Genomic DNA, 7500 nt, shown 5'->3' on the forward strand with positions numbered 1-7500 from the left:
TTCATTATAATAATAACTTGTTATAATTAAAGAGAACTTTTTTATAATTGAATGAAATTATACGGTTTTTACTTTTTTTATTACAAAAAAAAAATATGTCGTCTATTCTACCTTCAATCAAATATGAATACTACGGCTGGAGTTTTATGAAAAAAGCCAAAGCCCCTTATCGGATTTGAACCGATGACTTACGCCTTACCATGGCGTTACTCTACCACTGAGTTAAAAAGGCCTATTTGATTCAATTTCTGAATAAGCCACTAGCCACGATGAGTCTAGTGTATATAATTATTATAAATTATAAATAATAATTTATGTACATAAATATATCTTATCCACATAGTCGTTCATTCAGGAACGAAAAATTGGATTTATCTAATGAGTATAGGTAAAATGGTTTATTGATATTGGATTTGATCAATGCAATGAATTGTTTCATCATAAGACCGATCCTAATTAAATTGATGAGCCCCACNGAACATTAAAGAGTGAATGTTAACTATATAAGACAATACTGGATCAAAGTTATAGTGTTTAGATATGGTGAGGAGGAAAAGAGTGGTAGTGAAATATCTTAATAGCCTTAGGACAACAGAGAGTTGTTGCTGCATAGTGCGAGACATCTAACCAATGAAATTTTGGTACTAAAAATGATGAAACTGGAGATGGTCCCTAAACGTCTGTATGAACCAATTCCAATCGCACTTTCTATGGTTCTCTGGCAGCTTTTGTGAAGCTAACTCGTTTATATTTTTCCATAACGCAGCTCGCACAAACACCCATATCAATAGATTTTAGGCCTTCTAAAACTCCATTCACAGCCATAATCTCATTTTTTTTTAATCTCATATGTACAAGTCTATTGACACTACTGTAAGGTGTATAAACATGATTCTTGTTGCTCATAGTGCTTCCAATTCAAGTAGACTTTAATTGAAAGCACTCTTAGCAATAGCAACCATGTTTATACACCCTACAGTGGGGTATACGGTTCCAGATTTTGTGTCATGCTACCACCATGACACCCTTCACAATCTTCCCCAAACTCTTTCCAAACTCGGCTACATAACCTGTGCTATCCAATTGACCAATAGAGATCAGATTCTTCTTGAGATCAGGAATATATCTGACATCCTATAACGTCTACCAATTTCCTGCTAGAATTTGTATGCAGACATCTCTCTTCCCTTCAATCTCCAACGTTTTGTTGTCGGCAAGATACACCTTCCTCCTTCGTTTAAGAGAATATTTTTGGTATAGAAAGTCTCAAATTCAGGATCTTCCGCTGCACGGATTTCCTGAGAAACGAAGTCATAGGCACGTAGGTTCAGGGCCAGACCAACTACTCCAAGAGCACTCATCCATAAACCAGTTACTGGTACAAATAACATAAAGAAATGTAACCAACGTTTATTGGAAAAAGCAACCCCAAAGATTTGGGACCAAAAGCGGTTAGCAGTGACCATTGAATAAGTTTCTTCAGCTTGAGTTGGGTTAAAAGCACGGAATGTATTTGCACCATCACCATCTTCAAATAAGGTATTTTCTACGGTAGCACCATGAATAGCGCATAGCAGAGCAGCGCCCAATACACCCGCAACTCCCATCATATGAAATGGGTTCAATGTCCAATTATGAAATCCTTGGAAAAAGAGGATGAATCGAAATATAGCTGCTACACCAAAACTAGGCGCAAAGAACCAACCAGACTGACCTAGTGGATAAATCAGGAATACAGAAACAAAAACAGCAATTGGGCCCGAGAATGCGATTGCATTATAAGGTCGCAATTGAACAGATCGAGCAAGTTCAAATTGACGTAACATGAAACCTATTAGTCCGAAAGCACCGTGGAGAGCAACAAAAGTCCACAGACCACCTAATTGACACCAACGAGTAAAATCTCCTTGTGCTTCAGGACCCCATAGTAACAACAAAGAGTGTGCTAAACTATTAGCAGGAGTCGAAACTGCGGCGGTTAAGAAGTTGCATCCTTCCAAATAGGAACTTGCCAATCCATGGGTATACCATGAAGTTACAAAGGTTGTACCTGTAAACCAACCTCCTACGGCAAAATAGGCACAAGGAAAGAGCAATAGACCGGACCAACCTACAAAAACGAAACGGTCCCTCCGTAACCAGTCATCCATAACATCGAATAAATCATTTTCGTCTTTGGTAAATTTACCAACGGCTATAGTCATAGTGATCCTCCTATTCAACTAACTTCAACCATTTTCGAACACCTCATAGCATTTTCAGGGCCTTCGAGTCTATCATTTCTCTATGATTTCTACTGTCCCTTCTTTCTAATGGGTTTCGAATATAAAAATCATTTTTTTATTGGTCCATAACCTGACCTAGATCAATATTATGAACTCAATACTGTAAATGAAAGTATCGTTCTCGTTTCTATTCTTCGTCACATTGTTGGAACAACAATATCAATATGAAAATATTATGTTGTGACTTGGAATAAACGTTTCTCTGTGGAGAAAGGGAAATAGCAATTTTTTCCTATAGAACGTCTACAAACAAGAGGATTTAATCGGAAATATCGACAGATTCCTGTGTGTGGACCAAATAAATATGAAAATGAAATAAAAAAGATCCACTGTTCTAATTTAATCCTTATCGAATTTGAATATCAGAATAGTGAATATAGTCATGATTCAACGGGTTAGGTCCACTTACTTTTTATTTTTTTTTTTTTCGAATCTTTATAATTGATTGGAATAATGGAAAATAACAATATTTTGGAATTCAAGGAAACGACTTATCATGATTCATTAGAATCATGATAGATTATTTGAATCTATTCTAAGGATTAGAATAGAATCTATTAAAATAATAGAATTTCTATATTCTATAGAATATAGAAATTATAGAATTAGAAATTCTAGAATCAAAATAATAAACAAATGTGCCACTAGATAATTTTCAATTTAGAGTTTCTAACTATAATTACTATTATATTATTCATTATAATAATAACTTGTTATAATTAAAGAGAACTTTTTTATAATTGAATGAAATTATACGGTTTTTACTTTTTTTATTACAAAAAAAAAATATGTCGTCTATTCTACCTTCAATCAAATATGAATACTACGGCTGGAGTTTTATGAAAAAAGCCAAAGCCCCTTATCGGATTTGAACCGATGACTTACGCCTTACCATGGCGTTACTCTACCACTGAGTTAAAAAGGCCTATTTGATTCAATTTCTGAATAAGCCACTAGCCACGATGAGTCTAGTGTATATAATTATTATAAATTATAAATAATAATTTATGTACATAAATATATCTTATCCACATAGTCGTTCATTCAGGAACGAAAAATTGGATTTATCTAATGAGTATAGGTAAAATGGTTTATTGATATTGGATTTGATCAATGCAATGAATTGTTTCATCATAAGACCGATCCTAATTAAATTGATGAGCCCCACCCTAACGAAATTCATTTGATTGAGACATGTACACCCACGAATTGAATATAGATCCATTCACCGAATCATTGATAAAGCAATTCGACTTGGCGAGAAAAACAATTTTCAATAACTTGTTGATCCCTATCCCTCTCTTCCCCAGATTTCCAAATTTATCGTTTTTGAATTTCTTGGCTTAGTGTGAGATCGAAATATACCTACCTAACCGAATCTTAACAATGAGTGAATCAATGAGTGAAAGTATGAGAAATTGAGTTTAATCCCGTTTATAGCATATGGCAAACCAATCACTTCCCGAAGGGTACTAGCCTTCGTATTATTTAACTAAAATAATAATATAGTTTTTTTTTTCTTTTCGAATATTTATTCTTTTTGTTTTTTCATTTTTTAGACGTTTCTTCTAATCACTACTAAACCACTATTTTCATTTGATATTCTATAATGTAATTAATATAACTATATATTCAAATTGTAAAATTTATGTATATTATTTCTTTTTTAATAAAGAAAAAAAAAATGCAATTCAATTTCAAATAAAAGAATTTCTATATAGAATTATATGGGTAATAGTGATTAGAATGAACGATTCATAAATATAAATCCCAAATCAAAAAATTCTATGGAATAATGAAAGACAGAAAAATCCTTCGAATTGCATCATATTAGTCGATTATATTTATATTGACAATTTCAAAAAACTATTCATACTATGATCATAGTATGATGGCAGTCGGGCAAGTATGCCCCCATCGTCTAGTGGTTCAGGACATCTCTCTTTCAAGGAGGCAGCGGGGATTCGACTTCCCCTGGGGGTAGGGTACTACGAAAGGAAGTTGATCATGGATTATCAATAAGCTTGGAATTGATTCTTCCCGGGTCGATGCCCGAGCGGTTAATGGGGACGGACTGTAAATTCGTTGGCAATATGTCTACGCTGGTTCAAATCCAGCTCGGCCCAATAATTCGCGGATCCACCATAAAATGATATAACCCATTTGTCCTTCGACAGAAATGCACTTCCCAAATTGGAACAAAACGGATAGAAAGAACAAGAAAAGAGGGGAAAGGAGAAGNTCCTCTCACTAAAGTACATGTCTCCGCGCATATCAATCTATTACTCGCGTCTCTGTCTGGTAAAATATGACAATTCGAATCAAAAATCTACATAGAAAGGTTTGAAGGAAATTAAATCAACAACATATGTTGTACACTTTATTTCCCCGGGATTGTAGTTCAATTGGTCAGAGCACCGCCCTGTCAAGGCGGAAGCTGCGGGTTCGAGCCCCGTCAGTCCCGATGGATCCAAATCCAATAAAAAAAAATACATCAATTCATCTCTTTCTTTCCTGTGAAAGAGAGAACAAATAACATAACTTAATTTTATTCCAAACGGGATCTCTCTTATTTTTTTTCCACATTTTTCATCAAAAAAAAATAGGGAAATTTCCATTTCTTCAACGAGTATTGATTGATGGGAGAAAGCCATATGTGCCATATGTGAATTACCGCAATTATTGGTAGCATCATATTCCGGATTCGAAAGAATACCGTACTGGGTCTAGTTGATTACGCCCGATTTTTGTAATGGAATAGAGTACTATACGTTTCCGGGAAGCACATACACAAAGGGAATTTGGACGATACAAAAAAAATTGTACATAGTAAACTATGATCTAATTTTTCGTCTTAAAGCAAAATATATACGTTCAGGCTCCGATTTTGTGTAACCTCAATTAGTAAATTCAATTACTAATTTGAATTTGAAATAATCTATCTCATTCAAATTTCACACTTAACTTTTGATATATACGTCCCACTACTAATTCAAGGAAAGAGGATATTAATACAAACAAGGATCCCCATCTATCTGTCTTAGTGAGGGAATTAATAATTTTTGAAAGTTTAAGTTTAGTTTAATTATTTTTTTTTAAGAAGATTTGATCAGTACAAAAAAAGGAAGGAGTTTAGTTCGAACCTACCTCCTTTTCCTTTTTTGAATTTCGCTGCTATTGTTTGCTTGAGTTTGTTTATAAACAATGTGAGGGTAAAGGTAGTCTGATGAGACTTCATCAGATAATTGCATTGGACAAGAGGGCAGTAGATTATAGAAAAGAAAGAATGCAAAAAATTAGAAATAAAAAAAAAGTACAGAAATTCTTGATTGCATCAGGAATCCCATTTTGTTTGAATTCGGTATGGATAAAAGATCTTCCTATGTTATACTATTCAATTCTCGACGATGAATCGATTTGATAGCTCCGATATTGTTATTCATGATATTTTAATACGATTCGATATCATCGAGATGCAATGCAGCCCATTGAATTTACAAGCGAAACATTTATCATCTCTATGGGATTAAATCCCGAGTTATTGCGAATAAAAAATGAAACGATGAGATTATGGAAGTAAATATTCTCGCATTTATTGCTACTGCACTGTTCATTCTAGTTCCTACCGCCTTTTTACTTATAATATACGTAAAAACAATCAGTCAAAGTGATTAATTTGAATTAATCTTGACTTTTTTGTTCTTATCAATGATTGAAGATAAGAAAAATCACAAGGATTCCAATTTCGCGTCTTAAATGAAATTGGCGGACTAGAATTATCAGTATTCTACGAGAGAAGTATTCTATGAGATCCGATAGTATGGTAGAAAGAAATATATGAATCCTTCTACCATACTATCTCTTATTGTTATTGAAGTGTATAAAATTGTACTCTATAAAAATAGAGGTTGAATATAGATCAATTTGAATATAGATGAATCTACAATATATATCTTTCTATTTATATAGAGATATCATATCAATTACATATATGTAATGTTAATATAATATACATCGTGGCCCAATTCTATTTCTTTGCTTCATAATTCATGTTGATTCCAATGAATCTGAAATGAAATAATCGAAAGGCCACTAATCCTTTTTTTAGCATTCAAAAGAAGTAATTGATTGAGCAATTGACAGATGATCCAGGGGTTCGGTTCCGTAGGAACTTTTTATCTTCGGATTTCGAAAAGAATTAGTAAACCCCATCTTTAACGTTTGAACCATGATATGAAATGAGTTCGATAAAACAAGCAGAAATCCTATTTTGAAAATAACTAAAATACTAAGAATAATAAATAAAACAAGTGGTAAGCACGTAATATGTGGGTGGCTACCCCGAGGTACTATCTTATTATGAAGTAGTAGATTATTATGCGGAGTATCTCATTGGACAACCACTATGTCTATGTTCTTTCGTGTCGAAAGTATGTATCCACTTAAAAACTTATAATCAGAACTATTTTTTTTTTTTTTACNATTAATAATTTTTGAAAGTTTAAGTTTAGTTTAATTATTTTTTTTTAAGAAGATTTGATCAGTACAAAAAAAGGAAGGAGTTTAGTTCGAACCTACCTCCTTTTCCTTTTTTGAATTTCGCTGCTATTGTTTGCTTGAGTTTGTTTATAAACAATGTGAGGGTAAAGGTAGTCTGATGAGACTTCATCAGATAATTGCATTGGACAAGAGGGCAGTAGATTATAGAAAAGAAAGAATGCAAAAAATTAGAAATAAAAAAAAAGTACAGAAATTCTTGATTGCATCAGGAATCCCATTTTGTTTGAATTCGGTATGGATAAAAGATCTTCCTATGTTATACTATTCAATTCTCGACGATGAATCGATTTGATAGCTCCGATATTGTTATTCATGATATTTTAATACGATTCGATATCATCGAGATGCAATGCAGCCCATTGAATTTACAAGCGAAACATTTATCATCTCTATGGGATTAAATCCCGAGTTATTGCGAATAAAAAATGAAACGATGAGATTATGGAAGTAAATATTCTCGCATTTATTGCTACTGCACTGTTCATTCTAGTTCCTACCGCCTTTTTACTTATAATATACGTAAAAACAATCAGTCAAAGTGATTAATTTGAATTAATCTTGACTTTTTTGTTCTTATCAATGATTGAAGATAAGAAAAATCACAAGGATTCCAATTTCGCGTCTTAAATGAAATTGGCGGACTAGAATTATCAGT

The 7500-nt window shown here is 33.1% G+C and overlaps 3 non-coding genes across 3 annotated transcripts; 1 reads left to right on the forward strand and 2 right to left on the reverse strand.

The window, feature by feature from the left end:
* Positions 1-160: 160 nt before the first annotated feature.
* TRNAT-GGU lies at positions 161-232 on the reverse strand. Its single transcript has one exon. It is a non-coding gene; the product is annotated as a tRNA-Thr (tRNA).
* A 2906-nt stretch (positions 233-3138) lies between these two features.
* Positions 3139-3210, reverse strand: TRNAT-GGU. Its single transcript has one exon. It is a non-coding gene; the product is annotated as a tRNA-Thr (tRNA).
* A 1465-nt stretch (positions 3211-4675) lies between these two features.
* On the forward strand, positions 4676-4749 carry TRNAD-GUC. Its single transcript has one exon. It is a non-coding gene; the product is annotated as a tRNA-Asp (tRNA).
* The last annotated feature ends 2751 nt before the right edge of the window (positions 4750-7500 follow it).

Source organism: Cucurbita pepo, chromosome LG01 (genome assembly GCF_002806865.2).
Source record: "Cucurbita pepo subsp. pepo cultivar mu-cu-16 chromosome LG01, ASM280686v2, whole genome shotgun sequence".
NCBI lineage: Eukaryota > Viridiplantae > Streptophyta > Magnoliopsida > Cucurbitales > Cucurbitaceae > Cucurbita > Cucurbita pepo.